Source organism: Macaca thibetana, chromosome 17, assembly GCF_024542745.1.
Source record: "Macaca thibetana thibetana isolate TM-01 chromosome 17, ASM2454274v1, whole genome shotgun sequence".
NCBI classification, from domain to species: Eukaryota; Metazoa; Chordata; class Mammalia; order Primates; family Cercopithecidae; genus Macaca; species Macaca thibetana.
Window position 1 is genome coordinate 55,786,268 of NC_065594.1, and position 20,258 is coordinate 55,806,525.

A 20,258-nucleotide genomic window follows, 5' to 3' on the forward strand; every position below is an offset into this window, starting at 1 on the left:
CCAAAGGAGGGATTACAGACGTGAGCCACCACACCCGGCTTCAAATTTTTTTTGAAGCAAAATCAACACAAAAAAATTCGTTAAACCCTATTATCCACAAATCACTGCACTAAGTGGAGTGGGGCAAGAAATGATGAATAAGAATAATCCCCACCCTTCTGGAGCTCACGGTTGAGTGAGGAGGATGGAAGGCACAGTTATTCGAATAATTAAGGGAGTTTGCAAGAATGTATGAGTATGAGCGTGTATAGAACTAGTCCTCACCAAATGCTCTGAAACAGAGCCATGCTCCTTCGTTTTGTAGGGCGTGATTTAAGTTCTACTCTAGAAATATCAAACCACAGACTGTTTCCTTGAGGACAGGGATTCTTGTAGGTTTTTTCTTGATTTTTCTCTTTTCCCTCACAACAATATCCATTCCATCAATAATTCCTGTCACCTCTACTTTCAAAATATGTACAGTCATGCATCGCTTAATGAAGGGGATAAATTCTGAGAAATTCATGGTTAGGCAATTCTGCTGCTGTGTGCCCATCCCAGAGAGGACTTAACACAAACCTAGATGGTATAGTCATCTATGCACCTAGGCTGTATGGTGCAGCCTGTTGCTCCGAGGTCACAAACCTATGCAGCATGTTACTGTACTGAATACCGTGGGCAACCATAACACAATGGTAAGTATCTGTGTATCGAAACATAAGAAAGGTACAGTAAAAATACCCTATAAAAGATACAGAATGATATGGGACCCTTTCCATGAATGGAACTTGCAGGACTGGAAGTTGCTCTGGGTGAGTCAGTGAATGAGTAGTGAGTGAATGTGAAGTCCTGGGACATTGCATTACTGTAGACTTTCTAAACACTGTACAGTTAGGATATACTCAGTTTATTTAAAATGTTTTTCTTTCTTTAATAATAAATTAACCTTAGCTTACTGTAGCTTTTTTTACCTCATAAACTTAAATTTTTAAATTTGTTGACTCTTTTGTAATAAAATTTAGTTTAAAACACAAATACATTGTACAGTTTTACAAAATATTTTCTTTATCTCCTCCTCCTCCTCCTCCTCCTTCTCCTTCTCCTCCCCCTCCTCCTCCTCCCCCTCCCCCTCCTCCTCCTCCCTCTTCCTCTTCCTCTTCCTCTTCTTCCTCTTCTTTCTTCTTCTTTCTTCCTCTTCTTCCTCCTTCTTCCTCTTCTTCCTTTTCTTCCTCTTCTTCTTCCTCCTCCTCCTCCTCCTCCTCCTCCTTCTTCTTCTTCTTCTTCTTCTTCTCCTCCTCCTCCTCCTCCTCCCCCTCCCCCTCCCCCTCCCGCTCCCCTTCTTCCTCCCCTTCTTCTTCTTCTTCTTCTTCTTCTTCTTCTTCTTCTTCTTCTTCTTCTTCTTCTTCTTCTTCTTCTTCTTCTTCTTCTTCTTCTTCTTCTTCTTGTTTCACTCCCATTGCCCAGGCTAGAATGTGGTAGCACAATCTCTGCTCATTGCCTCAACTTCCCGAGCTCAGGTGATCTTCCCACTTCAGCCTCCTGAGTAGCTGGGACTACAGGTGCATACCACCACACCTGGCTAATTTTTGTATGCTTTATGTAGAGACAGGGTTTCACTATCTTGCCCAGGCTGATCTCGAACTCCTGAGCTCAAGTCATCTGCCCTCCTTGGTCTCCCAAAGTGATAGGATTACAGGCGTGAGTCACTGTACCCAGCCTATGTCCTTATTCTATAAGCTTTTTTCTCTTTTTAAATTTATTATTTTTTTACTTTTTAAACTTTTTTGTTAAAAACGACGACACAAACACACATGCTAGCCTAGGCCTACACAGGGTCAAAATCAGGATCGTCACTATCACTGTCTTCCACTTCTACATCTTATTCTACTGGAAGGTCTTCAGGGGCAATAACACACATGAAGCTCTAATCTCCTACAAAAACAATGCCCTCTGGAATGCCTCCTGAAAGACCTGCCTGAGACTGTTTTACAGTTAACATTTTTTAAAAATAATAAGTAGAGGGAATACACTCTAGATGATAAAAAGTATAGCATAGTAAATACATAAATCAGTAACAGTCATTTATTGTCATTTTCAAGTATTATGTACTTTACATCATTGCATGTGCTAGATCTTTCTACAACTGGCAGCGCAGTAAGTTTGTTTCCATCAGCATCATCACAAATGTGCTTAATGTGTTGCACTATGATATTATCATGGCTATGATGTCATGATGGCTACAACGTCACTAGGTGATAGGAATTTTTCAGCTTCATACTAATATTATGGGACCACCATTGTCTATGCGGTCTGTTGTTGAACGAAATGTTGTTATGCGGCTCATGACTGTATGGAGTCTGTACACTTCTACCACTGGTCTACAGCCTAAGCCTCTGCCAAAACTTTCTGTCTCTTTTTGATGCTCCCCAGTCAATTCTCCACCCAGTAACCTCAATGTTTCCCTCTCTGATCCAGTCATGTAGGATTTTTTGTTTCTCCAACATGCCCACTCTCATTCCCGACCCAGGGCCTTTGTTCTTACTCTTCTCTCTGCCACGATCATTTTCCTCCAGATCCTCTCATGCCTCATTTTCTACCTCATTTGGGTCTCTCTCTACTCAAATGTTACCTTCTTAGGTTTACCTGACTCTTTAAAACAACTTCCCTATCACCTCCACCAGACCAGTTTTTCCATGCTCAGCGTTTAAGCAGAAAATCTTGATCTGTCTGTCTGTATGTCTTTCTGTCTGTCTGTTGATTTGTACTGTTTTTCCCTCTCTCTCTCTCTCTAGTTGTTGCTGGAGCTTAATGTCCACAGCGCAGCAATCAGGAGAGAAGAATGAATGTAATATGGGTATATGGTAGAGTGATCAGGGGCTAACTGGAACCCACAAGCATGTGCTGAAACTCATGAAGATGGACTGAAACCTGTGTTGTTGTTGTTGTTGTTTTTGCCTTTGACTTTGCAAAGAGGATATCATGCAGAAACAAAGGCCCTTCCTCAAGGAGCTAAACACACACACGTGGCCAAGGAGTCAACCTGGCCCAGATATTGAAGAAGCTGAAGGAGGACTGGGGAAGGTAGTCCTGGCTGCTGCTTTATGCCAGTGAGGTCAGAGCAGGACCAACGTGTGCGAGCTACGAGAGGCTGCTGCCTCCCTCTTTTCTTTACATCCCCAAGAATCTTCCTTTTGACCTAGCCAGAAATACACAAGAAATGGAATTCTGGGAAATGGAATTCAGCCCAGCCAAACTGACATAGTACAAAGCCATCACAGTACCTGCATTAGGTGCTATTTATTTGTTTCATGAAAGCAGGTATTTTTCTAGTGTGCAACAGAATAGTACTTGGCACATAGTTGCTATTCAAGAAATATTTATTGAATGAATATTATATCTAAAGACATCTGGTCTGAGGACAGGAGCCATGATCAAATCAAGAGGTTGGGAGAGCAGGCTAAGTCAACTGGCAATGCTGGTTTATGGAATGAGCTGGACCCTATTTAGAGACTGAGCAGGAAGCAACTCCCTCTTTCTCCTGCTGCCCCTTCAAACATACTGTCAGGGGCCAGGTCTTCCCGTCACTAGACAAAACTTTGGCAAGTCCCTCTATATTCTTCAGCCATAACAGCAGACTCATTCAAGAGAGACTACAGTAAGTCTTTAAACTTTTAACCAGGATAAAGCTTCCCCTCACCCCAGGTTGGTCCTGCTTTGAGCATGAAGTCTGTGGTGAGGGAGGAGGGCATTGCCAGCTTCTCTTCTCAGCCCTTCCTCTCCCACTTCCCTTTTACTGGAGGCTGGTTTGTCCCTCCAGTGTTGAGTCATGCAGTACAGGGGATTAGGGAAGAAGGCTGTTGACTTCTGGGCGGGTGTGAGTGTAAACTGAAGTCCTTGCCCTCTGGATGCAAGACTGTGATGTATTTTCTGGTTCTTTCTTTCATTAGAGCTTTTGAGGGTTTTCCGACTGTCTTTCCTGCACAGAACTGCCAAGCGGAATTCTGATAATAATGCCTTCTCTTGCTGGTAGCTTTGGGAAATGTGCACCCTGCCTGCTGTTACATGTTCTTTGCTCACCTTTGCAGGTCCATCAGTTCCTTAGCCTTCAGACTGTGGAAGTGAGTTGGATCCAAACCTCTACAGCCCTCACACCAGAGGATGTGCCAGGCTTTCCAGGGGGAGCCCTTCTATGACTGGAAGTTGGGGGAAGCAACCCCCTCTTTTACTCTGGAGGGAGAGTTGTGCACACAGCTCTCACAGGACTCTCTCCAAAAGAGCCCCTTTTCTGGCCTCTTCTCCCGTCCATTAATAAATTGTTCGTTTGTTTGCATATGGTCTGGTGGTGACTGGTGGAGTAATACTGGTCTGATTGGTTTGAAAATCGCTTCACCTGTCCTTTGGCCTTCCTGTGCGATCTTAACACTCTGCCTCAGGACGTGCAGGTACTTGCCACTTACTTTATTATTCATGGAAGCTCTGCAAAGATGCAGAGTCAGAAGCATCCCATTTTACTAGCCTATTATAAAGAGGAGATTAACTTTGGTTTCAGACATTGCAGCGGAACCTTCCTAGGTCATTACCTGATTTCCAAACATCTTCTCCATCAGCCTGTTGCTGTTGCCTAAAATGCTAACCTTATGGAATCTATCCTTGGTATTTTTAATAATTTGTCACTAATTCCACAATGCCAAATGACCTCTTCATTCAATTGATTAATGCTTTTGTGTTAAGCTTTTAATAGAGTTTTTATTTTACCCTCACAATTCTGAAAATGTTATTATTTGCATTTTACAGACAAGGAAATTGAGGCTTAGGGAGGTTGATACCACAGTGAGGTTACATACCAGATAACAGGGCCCTATAGAATTTGAACCCAGGTCTCTCGACTCCAGAGTTTGTTCTATTAAACTCTACATGTGGATAATTACAGTACGAATGTTGGAATAATTGAGATAATTTTTATTCCTTTGAAACACCGGAATCAGCCACCAGTGTGTAGGGTCTACTCTCCTGTAATGTGAGGCTGTGTGAGAACAGGCTAGAACCTGCCAGTCATGGTGCAGTGGTATATCCAGAGCTTAACTAGTCAAAACCAAACAGAGGAGGCAAAGCCCAGAAGAGGAAATACTGTAACACATATGATTTTTAAAAATGAATAAAAACCACTTAAGGGTTTGCTTCCCCAATGGGAATTAGTGACTTAAGCCAATAAATATGGATTGGAGGGCAAATCTAAGAGTAGGTTTGTAAAACCAGAGAAAATGACTGAGGCAAGTCTCCATCATTTTAGAGGTTTATTTTGCCAAGGTTGAGGATGTGCCCAAGAAAAAGACATGAGCCACAGTAGGATCTGTGGCCCACAAGTTTTTCCAAAGAGGATTTGCAAGGCTTCAACATTTAAAGGAAAAAAACAGACAGGAGGGAAAAAGGGAAAGAAAAAGAGGGTGGGTGATATGGTTAGGCTTCGTGTTCCCACCCAAGTCTCATCTTGAATCGTAATCCCCAGGTGCTGAGGGAGTGACCTGGTGGGAGACGATTGGATTATGGGGGCAGTTTCTCCTATGGTGTTCTAATGATCGTGAGTCAATTCTCATGAGACCTGATGGTTTTATAAATGGTAGTTTTTTCCTGAGCTTGCACATGCTCTGTCTCTCTTACCTGCTGCCATGTAAGACCTGCTTGCTTCCCCTCCTGGCATGATGGTAAGTTTCCTGAGGCCTCCCCAGCAATGCAGAACTGTGAGTTGATTAAACCTCTTTCCTTTATAAATTACCCAGTCTCAGGTATTTCTTTATAGCAGTGTGAGAACAAACTAATACAGAAGGTATGGTCACATTCTTGTGAGGCTTTGATTAGAGCTCACTGAATCGACATGTTGCATGAAAAGGAGGGGTTAAAGAGAACAGTCAATTAGGTATTCATCTGCTGGTAAATCTGCACTTTGCAGGATGGGTGGGGGGAGGGGACGATTTCTAGTCTCCTCTTATCCTGTACCATGAAGATAAGCTGTTGATTTACATTATCAGGGTGAGGGAAGCCAACTGTGGAGATCTGTGGCTTTCTATCTGTAGCTATTCTACTTAGGAACAAAAGAAAAGGCAGTCTTTTTGCATGACTCACCTTTTAAGCTTCTTTTCCCTTTGGCATAGTAAATTTGGGGTCCTAGGATTTTCATTTTCCTTTCACAGTTTTAGGTAGCCAGAAAGGAGTTGAAACTTGGATGATGAGCAGAAAGTTCTGGTTCTCAAAAATATCTGTGTTATTCTTTTTCCTGGGCGCATAGCTGAACAATATTTTCCAGATCCCTGGTAGTTAGTTTGGGGCCATTTGACCATCTGTCTAATAGAATATGGGTGAAAGTGATATAAGCCACTTCCAGGCCTGGCCCATGTAAAGCTCCTGGGCATGACCCTCATTTCTTCTCTCTTCTTGTTTTTCAGCAGCCTTGAAAGTCATATTGAAAGTAGCAGCACTTCCAGGTTCAAGGTGTCTGGGTGCCTGAGTTCTCCTGTTATCCACTGCTCCCCACTTCTTACTGTCCCACACTCCACCATAGACTAACATTGGACTGTGGCATGAGAGAGAAACAAACCTTTGTTGTATTAAGTTGTCAAGACCACAGGTTCTTGGCTATATACGCCAATGTTACTTATCTTGTAAGAAAAGCATGCACAATGGCCCAAGCTAAATTCTGCTTAAAGTGTCAGTGCTGCTACTTTTCTCCTATTTTCTTGCCTTTTATTTTCAATCCCAAAACTCAAAGGTGTCCATGTGGCTAATGAGAATCAGAACTTGGACACTTGAGGCCCCCTGAGTCTGGGTCTAAACAGAGCTTATATTCAGTGTTTGTGTCTATTTTGGGTGTTTGAGAAAAGTAGTGTGCCTTTGATGGGGGCAAGAATTGGAAATTCTGAGAGGTTTGGTGACTAGACTAGAGATGAGAGGCTGGAGGTGGCAAATCACATCTCATAAGATTTTATATCTCGTGTAGAACTATGCTGGTGTGCGAAGAGTTGATGACACAGAAAACAGAGGTTTTGGAAAAAGAACTGCAACAAGAAATGTGATGTATAAAATGAGTGGATCCCAAGAGGCATCCAGAAATGGTGTAAGAGTTAAATTGTGGGATGAAACATTTAAAGGAAGCAATTGATGCCGAGAAAGAAATCAATCAAGAGATGTTTTGAAGTAAAAAAAAAAACAACAACCTGAAGTTGGTGACAATGAACATTAAGTATGGGAGGGAAATGAGTCAAAGATAACTCAAAAGTTTTAAGACTTGACAGTTTGGGAAAATGAATGGTAGTGCCATTGGCAGTGATGACAAATATTTTGGGAGTGGAATAATTTTCGATGAAAATGTGATGAATTTTGTTTTGAATGGATTGAGTTTGCAGTGATGTTGAGGCATTCAGAAATGCCCAGTAGGCTGTTGATAAAGTATTTTTTCATCAGTCTGACTTTCCTTTTTAATTCAAGTACAGTAAGAATTAGGCCTCTAGTTATTGAAGTCTTTTGTTTTTGTCAAAAATTAAGTAAAACTATCTAGGCATTTAATATATATCTTGTGAAGGTGGAGCTGTTTAATATCTCCACCATTTTGCTGTTATCTCTTATTTTAGTTCCCTTCCCACCACAACAATTAAGGCGTGTACACACTTTGCTCACACTGCTAATGTATTTATAAAGCATGGCCCAGCTGCTCCTGCATGCCCTTGCTAGTTGCAATTTATTTTCTGCCTTGGCCTTTCTGACTTGGCCTCTGCATGTGTCAAATTGTCTTATACAGGTCCTTGATCTTTTGCCCTAGTAACATTTTGCATATGATTACATTTCAGAGTTTGGAATCTTCAATCATGCAGTGAAAAGTGATGCTGCATAAATTTTAAATTCAAGAGATTAAAAAAGAGGTCAACTGGGAGGTAGAGATTAAGTGAGTTTCTGTAGAAGGCAGAGTGCCTTAAAAGATTGCACTTTAGCCAAATGATTTTCTGGTCCAAAATGCCCTTGATATTTTCTAACTTTAGGTCTCCAAGGGTGATAAGTAACTGACCAGTAGTGACACATTAATTTGTTAAGTGTGTTAAGACCATGTGGCTGATAATCAGAGAGTTAAATTAATGATTTGGAGGTGACAGCCAAGTTATCCCATTACTACTCATCAATTTCTCATCACCCTTGGAGACCTGAAGTTAGAGAATATCAAAGACTTTTTGGACCACAAAAGCCTGAGGTTTAGGTCCCCACTGGGTCTCCAGGTTGTGCCAGGAGAATGTCTGCCCTGAAGAGCCAGTTAGTACTTCATCATTTCCCTACAAATAGAAACATTTGTAGAAGGAGAGCCCCCTCCTCTCTCCAAACCCACCATACACAAACCTCACTAGTCTTGGAGCTCAATGCTTTCTTTTCTTCTATGCCTTTCATATGCACAGTGCAATTCCAGCCATACTGTTAGTACCTGAGTGTGGTGATTGCCAGGGAGGTAGAGGGAATGTCCCTTGGTTGGTATATTTTATGTGCTTGTTTGAGTATGTCCTCTTTCCACTAATGCTTGTGGAGTGATCTCTATTTCCAAGCCTGGTCTCTTGCTTCTACTTAGAAGGCAGAGTGTGTTCTTCCTCCCACCATGCCCCCATTTTACATCTTGTCCATGACAACGTAGAGGCGAAGGGTTTCCCGTTTCTCACTTCTCAGGCCAACTCCCCAGTTACAGTTGGAAACTGGTAATGTTTCTGGCCTGGATTGTATGGAATTAAAAGTAAAGAGATAAAAGTGATGATTAATACTAGTGAGCATAGGGTAAAATAATATATGTCTGCAATGTGAGATGAACTGTGCACAAACAGATGCACAATATGGTTTTTTAAACCATCTCAGTGAAAAGGCAGCTTATCAGAATAAATGGGGGGGGATCTTCTTAAAACATACACACCTAGGGCACATTTCCTCAACCTCCATGACAAGTAAAGACAGATGATACAGCTAGCAATGCATCACGTATATGACCAGCACAGAGGAGAAAAAATGTTGAGCATCAAGGCCTGTGTAATTGATTCAAATAAGTGAAAAAAAACTTGGTTCAGGTTGAAATATTTATTGATAACAGATCAGAAACTGAATATGAAAACCAGGTCAAATATACTCCTAGAATTCAACATTTTCAAGTTATATGGACTTGGAATTAGATTGGGCTTCTTCACGCTTGAGGTTTAATAAGATTAGAAAAACATGCAACGATTGTGCATGCTAAAAGAGAAGGGATAATAATACTTATCATGTGGTTCAAAATCCTCATTTCATGGAGGAGAGCTCTGAGGACTAGAGAAATGATGACCGTCCATGGTCAATGTGGTCTAATAGGAAAAACCTAGGTTTTGTAGACACAAGAGTCTAGGTTAGATTTTTTTGATTTGCCATTTGACATTGAGCAAGTTTCTTAATTTTCTTTAGCCTTGGTTCCCTGATTTGCAAAATTGAGGTGTTAATACCTGTCACTCAAGTTTGCTGTAGAGAGCAAATAAGCTAAAATCTCCAAAACAGTGTCAGGCATGTAGCAGACACTGAGCAAATGAGAGCTGCTATTATTATAATATATATACTTGGAGAAGACAGAGTTGGCAACATCCATGCTGTAGGATATATAGTTTTTGTTCTTCTGCATCATATAGTTCCTAAACCAAGTTTTATAATAAACTGTCTATAAATGAGAATGAGAGCACTTTCACATCTGCTACTCATGACAAGAAGGAGGGGTCAGTGTTATAATCTAGCTGTATTAGTAGGGGACAATGACTTTGAGAGGTTAAATGATTTGCTCAATAATGCTAACGAGAAACAGAGCTGGGACCGAACCCAAACCCAGGGCTCCTCCAGCGCAAACACACTCTAACTTCATTCCTTACAACCAAAGGTTTTACAGGTCACCATTTCCTCCATTTCTGAATTAATGAGCATTGTTATTGCTCCCCAAACTTACCCTCTTTCTTTTTTTTGAGACAGAGCCTTGCTCTGTCAAGTGCCATGTTGGCCAGGCAGTTCTTGATCTCCTGACCTCAAGTAATCCACCCGCCTTGGCCTCCCAAAGTGCTGGATTACAGGTGTGAGCCACAGCTCCCAGCCCCTCTTTCTTATACTATATATACACACATAAACACATACATACACATTTCTGAAATGGTAATGTGACTGGTATATTGAATGTGTTGAACTCTATAGGGTGCAAGTAGAACAAATTATTTTTTCTCATTATTTTCCTTTCAAACATTGTGGATATTTAATTTCTGCACCTGGGATGAAATCTCGGCTAGCTTCTAATATGTCTCCAGGCACTCTTACATAACGAAATGTCAATGGGCCTTCCAGCCATGAGGGTGACTGGCACTTGACCTGTTCTCCCAACCTAATCAACTGTAAATCTAGACAAATATATATGAAGCAACTGTTTTCAGATGATGGGTACCAGACAGCAATGGACTGTAATCCTTGAGAAAAAGAAAAATTCATTGGATGAACTTAACTGCAGACTGAGAACCGTAGAAGAAAGTGATCTATCCAAATTGAATTAGAGGAAAGAAACCTGAAAAAAGGAACAGCTTAAGAGATTTGTGAGGCAACAACAATCAGCCTAATTTATGTGTGACTGGAGTCCCTGAAAGAATGAAGGGTGGAATTGAAGGAGAAAAACAATGGAGAAATAATTACCCAAAATTTCAAGTTTGATCCCTAAGTGTGGGAACAAAGCAAAGATATTTACTCTTAAGACGTTTTTTCAACATTGTACCGGAGGTATTAGAATTAATTAGTGAATTTAGCCAGGTTGCAGGGTTCAAGGTCAATATACAAAGACAATTGCTTTTCTATATACAAACAAGGAAAAATGGGAAAATGAAATTAAAAGTCAATTCTAGCAATCAGTAGCATCAAAAATATAAAATACATAGGAATAAGTTTAATGAGAGATGTATAAACCTCTACATGAAAAAAAAAAAAACACCACAAAACCTTGCTGCAATGAATAAAAGAAGACCTAAATGCATGGAGAAATAAAATATTTATGGATTGCAACATTTAATATTGTTAAGAAATCAATTCTTTCCATATTGTTCTATAGATTCAATACAATGTCAATTGAAATCTAAGCAGGTTTTTAAAAATTTAATAGAAACTGACAAGCTGATTTATATGGAAATGCAAAGAACTTAGGATAGCCAAAACAATTTTAACAATGAGGAGCTTATACTATCTGATTTCAAGATTTAACTTTAAATTACTGTAATTAAGATATTGCTAGTGACATTAGGGCAGACAAATACTGTAGATCAATAAAACAGAATAGAGTCCAGAAATAGATCCACACATATATGGTACTGTGGTTTTAAAGATGACCACAAATTCTTAGATACAATTCCTCTCAGGACGTAGGGTTCTCTTGAATCTAAATAGGGTTGTGATTTCTCTGATCCAAAGAATATGGAAGTAACACGATGTAATTTCTGAGAGTAGGTCATGAATGGCCACATACCTTCTGCCAGATTCTCTTAAGTCAGTCGTTTTTGGGGAAAACCAATGATTATGCAAGAAGTTTGACTACTCTCTGATTGTCATGCTGGAGAAATCACCTGTGGATACTTTGGTTGACACCCTCACCTGAGCTCCCAGCACCAGCCAGCATGCCAGGCATGAGAGGAAGGCATGTTTGACATCCAGCCCAATTGAGGCTTCAGATTATTGCAGTCCCATGCAGCACCTAACTGCAACCAGATGAGAAACCCCAGGTAAGAACCACCCAGCAGAGCTTTTTTTTTTTTGAATTCCTAACACACAAAATAGTGAGCAAAATAAAAGTTATTTTAAGCCACTAATTTTTGTGGTAATTAGTTGTGCAACAAAAGTTGTTGGATAATTCACTGGGCAAATGAGAGTGCTTCCAAGAAATTTTTCAGGAACAACTGGATAGCTGTATGAAAAAATAATGAACTTCAATCCGTATTTTGTGCCATACATAAAACCATTCAAACTGGAAAACAGACTTAAATGTAGAAACAAAATCTGTAGAACTTCTAGATAAACATACTGAACTATATTTATGCAATGGAATATATTCAGTAATAATAAGAAAAAATAACCTACGGATACATGCAACATTATGGATGTATCTCAAAAACATTATTCTGAGCAAAATATGCCAGACACCAAAGAGCACGTACTGTATACATTCATTTACATGAAGTTATAAAACAGGTAAAGTGAATCTATGGTGATGTTAAACAGTAGTTGCCTCTGAATAGGGAATGAAATCTGGTACCTTCTGTCTATGGCAGAACTCCAAGGGTGATTACCTTTATTTCAGGCGCTATGATTGTAGCTTCCATAGAAGTACTCCCACTGGAGCTCTCTATTTGTAATTCTCATGAATTGAACCTCAGCCTCTGGGATATCCAGCACTCTCGCAGACAATCTTCCCATAAGTCCTCTTTAAACCTACCTCCAGGTAGGTTTTCTTCTCCATGTGACCCAAATCTCACACAGAAAACACTCACCTGCCCTTTTCTCACAAATAAGGGTGCTTTGTTCCCAATGAAGTTTTCTACTCTGTGGCTATAGGTTTCAGCTTCTCACTTTAGACTTTTCCAGGCATGGTCTGACATTAGTCTTGGACACTACATATACCAGGTGGTCAAGATCAAACTCCCTTAGCAGGTCACTAGGAGCTTCTTTTCCTTACCCTCTTCCCTCTTCTATGATGGAAGGAGAAAATATTATAGCACCCCATAACTTTCTGCAGTAATTCTCCCCTTTTTAACGTTAATCCTTTTATACCCTCAAGATGGTTGATGAGTGAATCATGGTGAAACTGACTTCTTATTATTTGCTTTGCAAGTTCTGCAGAAGTGGTCTTGCCCTTTGCTTTGGAATGCAGGAGCACTTAGTAACTATTGTTTGCTTTCTTCAGTTTTCGACTGAGGCAGGAATAGTCCAATTTTAACGCTCTGTTACAGAAAGGGGGCATTTTCATGCCCTGGGAGTTGACCTTTAGCTGACATTCTTGGCTTTCCAAAGCAGAGCACTTTTACTAAATTATTGGCTACAGAAAATCTGTCAGAAGATTTCATTTATCGACAATTAACTTTAATGTCAAGTGTGACAGCTGATTTCGTGATGCTTTCAGCAGTGAAAATTCTCTTGTCTCACCGTCTTTCTGCCACCCACAAATAAAAAATAACTGACTGTCAATGTGTGTAAGCTGGTTCTTTTTCTCTGGTGAATAATGTATTCCCACTTTATAACTTTATTTTTAAATAAAAAACAATATATTTAATACTATGATGGAATAAGTCATAGTCTCACTGCTATTAAGAGAAAGCTTTAAAAATGGCACTTGTTACTGGTCTCTGGTACCTGTTGCAATGACAGATCTCTGGGACTGAAGTAAAATGACCTCTTTATTAACAAGTTTTGCCAAACAAGATGATTTAGTCATGGATTTTCTGAAAGAAATAGTAGCCAGTTGGAAAAGTAAATAAGAACCCGAGGATGTATAATCACTACTATGGTTTTCTTTATGCAGAACAGATTTTCTACTGGGAAGTTGAATCTCTTTCTTCTCCTTTTCTTTTTATTGCTTTCCAAATGTCATTTTTAGTTGCAGAACTGGTTCTTTCATAAGAAGATTCTGTGACTTCGATTTTGAAGATTGTACTATAAAAGTACATTTCCCTCCTCTCCTTTTGACTTGCCCAAAAGGAGCAAAAAAGAATGATGAATGAAAATACAATATCTGCCTCCAATAAAAGTGGGAGATAGTGTACATTCTAAACAACAGAGTGAGCATAGTAGTATAATTAAACAGAGGGACATGGGAAATTAGAGAAAGGATGTCCATGTAGGTAGATCTCAGAAATATGTGTCCTTTTTAAAGTTAGGGGCTTCACTTAGAGAAGCAAAACTAAAGCCTCTGTCTGGAAATTGGAAACAGGCTCACTGGCTGCCATGGAAGTTTTCCCTTGGCTTGGTTTTGTTCTGAGAGTTGAGAAGGCGGCCAGCTGAAGAGTTATATTGGTAATGCAATTGCATGAAGCAAGCTATGTTTCTGGAGATCATGTTGGAACTGCAGGGGTCTTTACATTAGAAATATCCCTACAAGTGACTAACTGTAAGCCTGGGAAAAGTAAATTCTCAAAGAGCTAATGGATGTTAATAGAGGACATTAGGAAAATTTCTATCCTTAATTAACCCTGTCCTGGCTCCTTCCCCACATGACCCTTATATGTATAACTGGTTTATGAAAAAAATTACCATCATCAAAGATGAAAAATTAAAGAAAAAGAAATCAGCACAGACACATATAAAGTCATTACTATACAAACAAAGGAAAGAAACAAATTGTTGTTGAAGAATATATACTGAAAATGCACTGCAGATGAAAATTGTAGGCAGATATTTCACTACTTATTAAAAAATTAACAAAGCAACCACTCTAATATAGTAACAGTACTAAGCAGAAGCATAAGGACTAATGGAGAGGTGGTTAGAGAGTACAAGGAGATGAAATGTGAGTTGGCAGAGATCAGGAAAAAGTAAAAGCAAAAACTAAACAACAATAAACAAATAAATAAAGCCATTGCATAACCAAAGGCGAAACTATGAGCAGCACAACAGAGATTAGACACTGAGGAAAACACAGAAAGAGACATGATAAAAATGAGCACATTGAAATGGAAGCAAAGAGTTAAAAGGTTAGAGAAAAAAAAAAATAGTAGGTAGGCAAAGGTGATACACATAATCAATGTCCCAAAGAGGAAAAATGGAGACAATCATTCATAAAAATATATGTATTTAGTATATTTTATGGATTAAAACATCTATCACTTGAAAGGGCACACTATCCTCAGGAAAATTTCACCTAAAATGGAGATGGAGATAAGTGTTAATATATAAAAACAATTATTTGTGGGAAGCACTGAATCCATTTAATTTCACAAAACAAACATGGGGAGTATGGCTGTAGAGTATAACACAAATGTTATAAGTTCTGACAAATGTAGAAAAGGGATAAAGGAAGAGAAGAATGGCTTATTGCTATGTTTCTGTGTTTCTTATCTGGTACAGCGGAAAAGAGTGTAGATAAAGTAAGTGAAGTGCCTGATCGAGGCATATACAGGGCAAGCTGATGGTCGGGGTGGACTGCCCTTACAAGGAAGATTTTATCACTGATATTGTATTATTGGTGCATGGTAGTAATAATGACTACATTGACTTAGATATGGTTTTATTACTGTTTTAAAATTTTCTAAAGAACAATGCACATTCTTAACAGCATCTGGCATTGACAGCTCCCACAGCCTCACCCTTGGTAATCCCCTGGCTAAGGTACAAGTATATTTACCATTACAAAGCAAACACTAAAAAGACAATATAATCAGCTAAATGAGGAAACAGAGTAGAGGGAGGCAAAAGGAAAGGTGAAATATATGTGCTAATTTCATCTTTGGTCATTGTCTGGAATTAATTGCTGCTGCAGCAAATATACCATTGTGACTTTGAATAGGCAAAATTTATTAAAGAAGGATCCCTGCAGCACAAACCATAAAGGAATTATTCATAGCTTATGACAATTAAAAAAACCTTCTATTCCTTAAATGAAACAAAGGATTAAATATACTATGCAAAGTTGTAGGTATGAATGTAATCACAGGAAAAAAAATCTTAAAAGTCTTCAGCAAAACTCAGATATAAAACAAAAAGAAACAAAAGCACACAGTGAAAGATTTATTGTAAAAATGATCAAAGTTTAAGACACCTTTTCCCCTAAGAAAAATGAGTAGTTCTCTTCTCCACAGCTGTCAGAGTCTCATCCCTTCCTGGTTCACTTTTCTTACTTTGTTCATTTTCCCTCCATGCTTTGCATGCAGAAATCATACAAAAAAAAAAAAATACTCATTTCTCTTTTGAAAGGCTTGGGGTAGGGGGTGTTGTTGGCTCTATGGCAGAGAAACACAAAATTTTATACCTGTAACTACTATCATCAATTGTTGCTATTACATTGCTTGCCTTTTAATTGTGTCTGGGGTTGATCAAGGCTTAGGTCGAATATCTAGTTGTGTTACTGAACTCTCTCAGTGAGGTGTGGCAAGAGCACAGGCTCCGGATAATATTTCTAAGTTTAAAATGGACCTTTTGGTTGGGTGAGGTGGCTCATGCCTGTAGTACTAGTACTGTGAGAGGCTGAGGAGGGTGGATCACCTAAGCTTACAAGTTCAAGACCAGCCTAGGCAACATGGCAAAACTCCATCTCTACAAAAAACACAAAAACTAGCCAGGTGTGGTGGCACATGCCTGTAGTCCCAGCTACTCGGGAGACTGAGGTGGGAGGATGGCTTGAGCTCGGGAGGTGGAGGTTGCAGTGAGCTGAGGTTACACCACTGCACTCCAGCCTGGACAACAGAATCAGATTTTGTCTCAAAAAAATGTGCCTTTCCCATTTACTCTCCATATAGCCTCAGAACCTCTCCAGAATATACACCTTGCAAAGTTGTCGTGTAGATAATAAAGTAACATCTCTTGAGCACTTACTATCTTCCTGGCTCTTTCTAAGTATCTTACATTGTGTTAACTCTTTGAATTTTCACAAACACTTCATGAGGTAGTACATTATTATTATTCCCATTTTCCAAATAAAGAAATAGAGGCACAAAAAATGAAATTACTTATTCAAAGCCACACAGCCAGCTGAAGTAGAAACTGGGATTATGAACCCAGGCAAACTGATCCTAAGGCCTGTTTTCTTTTTTTTTTTTTTTTAAATTATTTTTTAAAAATTTATTTATTATTATTATACTTTAAGTTGTAGGGTACATGTGCATAACGTGCAGGTTTGTTACATATGTATACTTGTGCCATGTTGGTGTGCTGCACCCATCAACTCGTCATTTACATCAAGTATAACTCCCAATGCAATCCCTCCCCCCTCCCCCCTCCCCATGATAGGTCCCGGTGTGTGATGTTCCCCTTCCTGAGTCCAAGTGATCTCATTGTTCAGTTCCCACCTATGAGTGAGAACATGCGGTGTTTGGTTTTCTGTTCTTGTGATAGTTTGCTAAGAATGATGGTTTCCAGCTGCATCCATGTCCCTACAAAGGACACAAACTCATCCTTTTTGATGGCTGCATAGTATTCCATGGTGTATATGTGCCACATTTTCTTAATCCAATCTGTCACTGATGGACATTTGGGTTGATTCCAAGTCTTTGCTATTGTGAATAGTGCTGCAATAAACATACGTGTGCATGTGTCTTTATAGCAGCATAATTTATAATCCTTTGGGTATATACCCAGTAATGGGATGGCTGGGTCATATGGTACATCTAGTTCTAGATCCTTGAGGAATCGCCATACTGTTTTCCATAATGGTTGAACTAGTTTACAATCCCACCAACAGTGTAAAAGCGTTCCTATTTCTCCACATCCTCTCCAGCACCTGTTGTTTCCTGACTTTTTAATGATCACCATTCTAACTGGTGTGAGATGGTATCTCATTGTGGTTTTGATTTGCATTTCTCTGATGGCCAGTGATGATGAGCATTTTTTCATGTGTCTGTTGGCTGTATGAATGTCTTCTTTTGAGAAATGTCTGTTCATATCCTTTGCCCACTTTTTGATGGGGTTGTTTGTTTTTTTCTTGTAAATTTGTTTGAGTTCTTTGTAGGTTCTGGATATTAGCCCTTTGTCAGATGTGTAGATTGCAAAAATTTTCTCCCATTCTGTAGGTTGCCTGTTCACTCTGATGGTAGTTTCTTCTGCTGTGCAGAAGCTCTTTAGTTTAATTAGATCCCATTTGTCAATTTTGGCTTTTGCTGCTGTTGCTTTTGGTGTTTTAGACATGAAGTCTTTGCCCATGCCTATGTCCTGAATGGTACCACCTAGGTTTTCCTCTAGGATTTTTATGGTATTAGGTCTAACATTTAAGTCTCTAATCCATCTTGAATTAATTTTCGTATAAGGAGTAAGGAAAGGATCCAGTTTCAGCTTTCTACTTATGGCTAGCCAATTTTCCCAGCACCATTTCTTAAATAGGGAATCCTTTCCCCATTTCTTGTTTCTCTCAGGTTTGTCAAAGATCAGATGGCTGTAGATGTGTGGTATTATTTCTGAGGACTCTGTTCTGTTCCATTAGTCTATATCTCTGTTTTGGTACCAGTACCATGCTGTTTTGGTTACTGTAGCCTTGTAGTATAGTTTGAAGTCAGGTAGTGTGATGCCTCCAGCTTTGTTCTTTTGACTTAGGATTGTCTTGGAGATGCGGGCTCTTTTTTGGTTCCATATGAACTTTAAAGCAGTTTTTTCCAATTGTGTGAAGAAACTCATTGGTAGCTTGATGGGGATGGCATTGAATCTATAAATTACCTTGGGCAGTATGGCCATTTTCACGATATTGATTCTTCCTATCCATGAGCATGGTATGTTCTTCCATTTGTTTGTGTCCTCTTTGATTTCACTGAGCAGTGGTTTGTAGTTCTCCTTGAAGAGGTCCTTTACATCCCTTGTAAGTTGGATTCCTAGGTATTTGATTCTCTTTGAAGCAATTGTGAATGGAAGTTCATTCCTGATTTGGCTCTCTGTTTGTCTGTTACTGGTGTATAAGAATGCTTGTGATTTTTGCACATTAATTTTGTATCCTGAGACTTTGCTGAAGTTGCTTATCAGCTTAAGGAGATTTTGGGCTGAGACAATGGGGTTTTCTAAATATACAATCATGTCATCTGCAAACAGGGACAATTTGACTTCTTCTTTTCCTAACTGAATACCCTTGATTTCTTTCTCTTGCCTAATTGCCCTAGCCAGAACTTCCAACACTATGTTGAATAGGAGTGGTGAGAGAGGGCATCCCTGTCTTGTGCCAGTTTTCAAAGTGAATGTTTCCAGTTTTTGCCCATTCAGTATGATATTGGCTGTGGGTTTGTCATAAATAGCTCTTATTATTTTGAGGTACGTTCCATCAATACCGAATTTATTGAGAGTTTTTAGCATGAAGGGCTGTTGAATTTTGTCAAAAGCCTTTTCTGCATCTATTGAGATAATCATGTGGTTCTTGTCTTTGGTTCTGTTTATATGCTGGATTATGTTTATTGATTTGCGAATGTTGAACCAGCCTTGCATCCCAGGGATGAAGCCCACTTGATCATGGTGGATAAGCTTTTTGATGTGTTGCTGAATCCGGTTTGCCAGTATTTTATTGAGGATTTTTGCATCGATGTTCATCAGGGATATTGGTCTAAAATTCTCTTTTTTTGTTGTGTCTCTGCCAGGCTTTGGTATCATGATGATGTTGGCCTCATAAAATGAGTTAGGGAGGATTCCCTCTTTTTCTATTGATTGGAATAGTTTCAGAAGGAATGGTACCAACTCCTCCTTGTACCTCTGGTAGAATTCAGCTGTGAATCCATCTGGTCCTGGACTTTTTTTGGTTGGTAGGCTATTAATTATTGCCTCAATTTCAGAGCCTGCTATTGGTCTATTCAGGGATTCAACTTCTTCCTGGTTTAGTCTTGGAAGAGTGTAAGTGTCCAGGAAATTATCCATTTCTTCTAGATTTTCCAGTTTATTTGCGTAGAGGTGTTTATAGTATTCTCTGATGGTAGTTTGTATTTCTGTGGGGTCGGTGGTGATATCCCCTTTATCATTTTTAATTGCGTCGATTTGATTCTTCTCTCTTTTCTTCTTTATTAGTCTTGCTAGTGGTCTGTCAATTTTGTTGATCTTTTCAAAAAACCAACTCCTGGATTCATTGATTTTTTGGAGGGTTTTTTGTGTCTCTATCTCCTTCAGTTCTGCTCTGATCTTGGTTATTTCTTGCCTTCTGCTAGCTTTCGAATGTGTTTGCTCTTGCTTCTCTAGTTCTTTTAATTGCGATGTTAGAGTGTCAATTTTAGATCTTTCCTGCTTTCTCTTGTGGGCGTTTAGTGCTATAAATTTCCCTCTACACACTGCTTTAAATGTGTCCCAGAGATTCTGGTATGTTGTATCTTTGTTCTCATTGGTTTCAAAGAACATTTTTATTTCTGCCTTCATTTCGTTATGTACCCAGTAGTCAGTCAGGAGCAGGTTGTTCAGTTTCCATGTAGTTGAGCGGTTTTGATTGAGTTTCTTAGTCCTGAGTTCTAGTTTGATTGCACTGTGGTCTGAGAGACAGTTTGTTATAATTTCTGTTCTTGTACATTTGCTGAGGAGTGCTTTACTTCCAATTACGTGGTCAATTTTGGAGTAAGTACGATGTGGTGCTG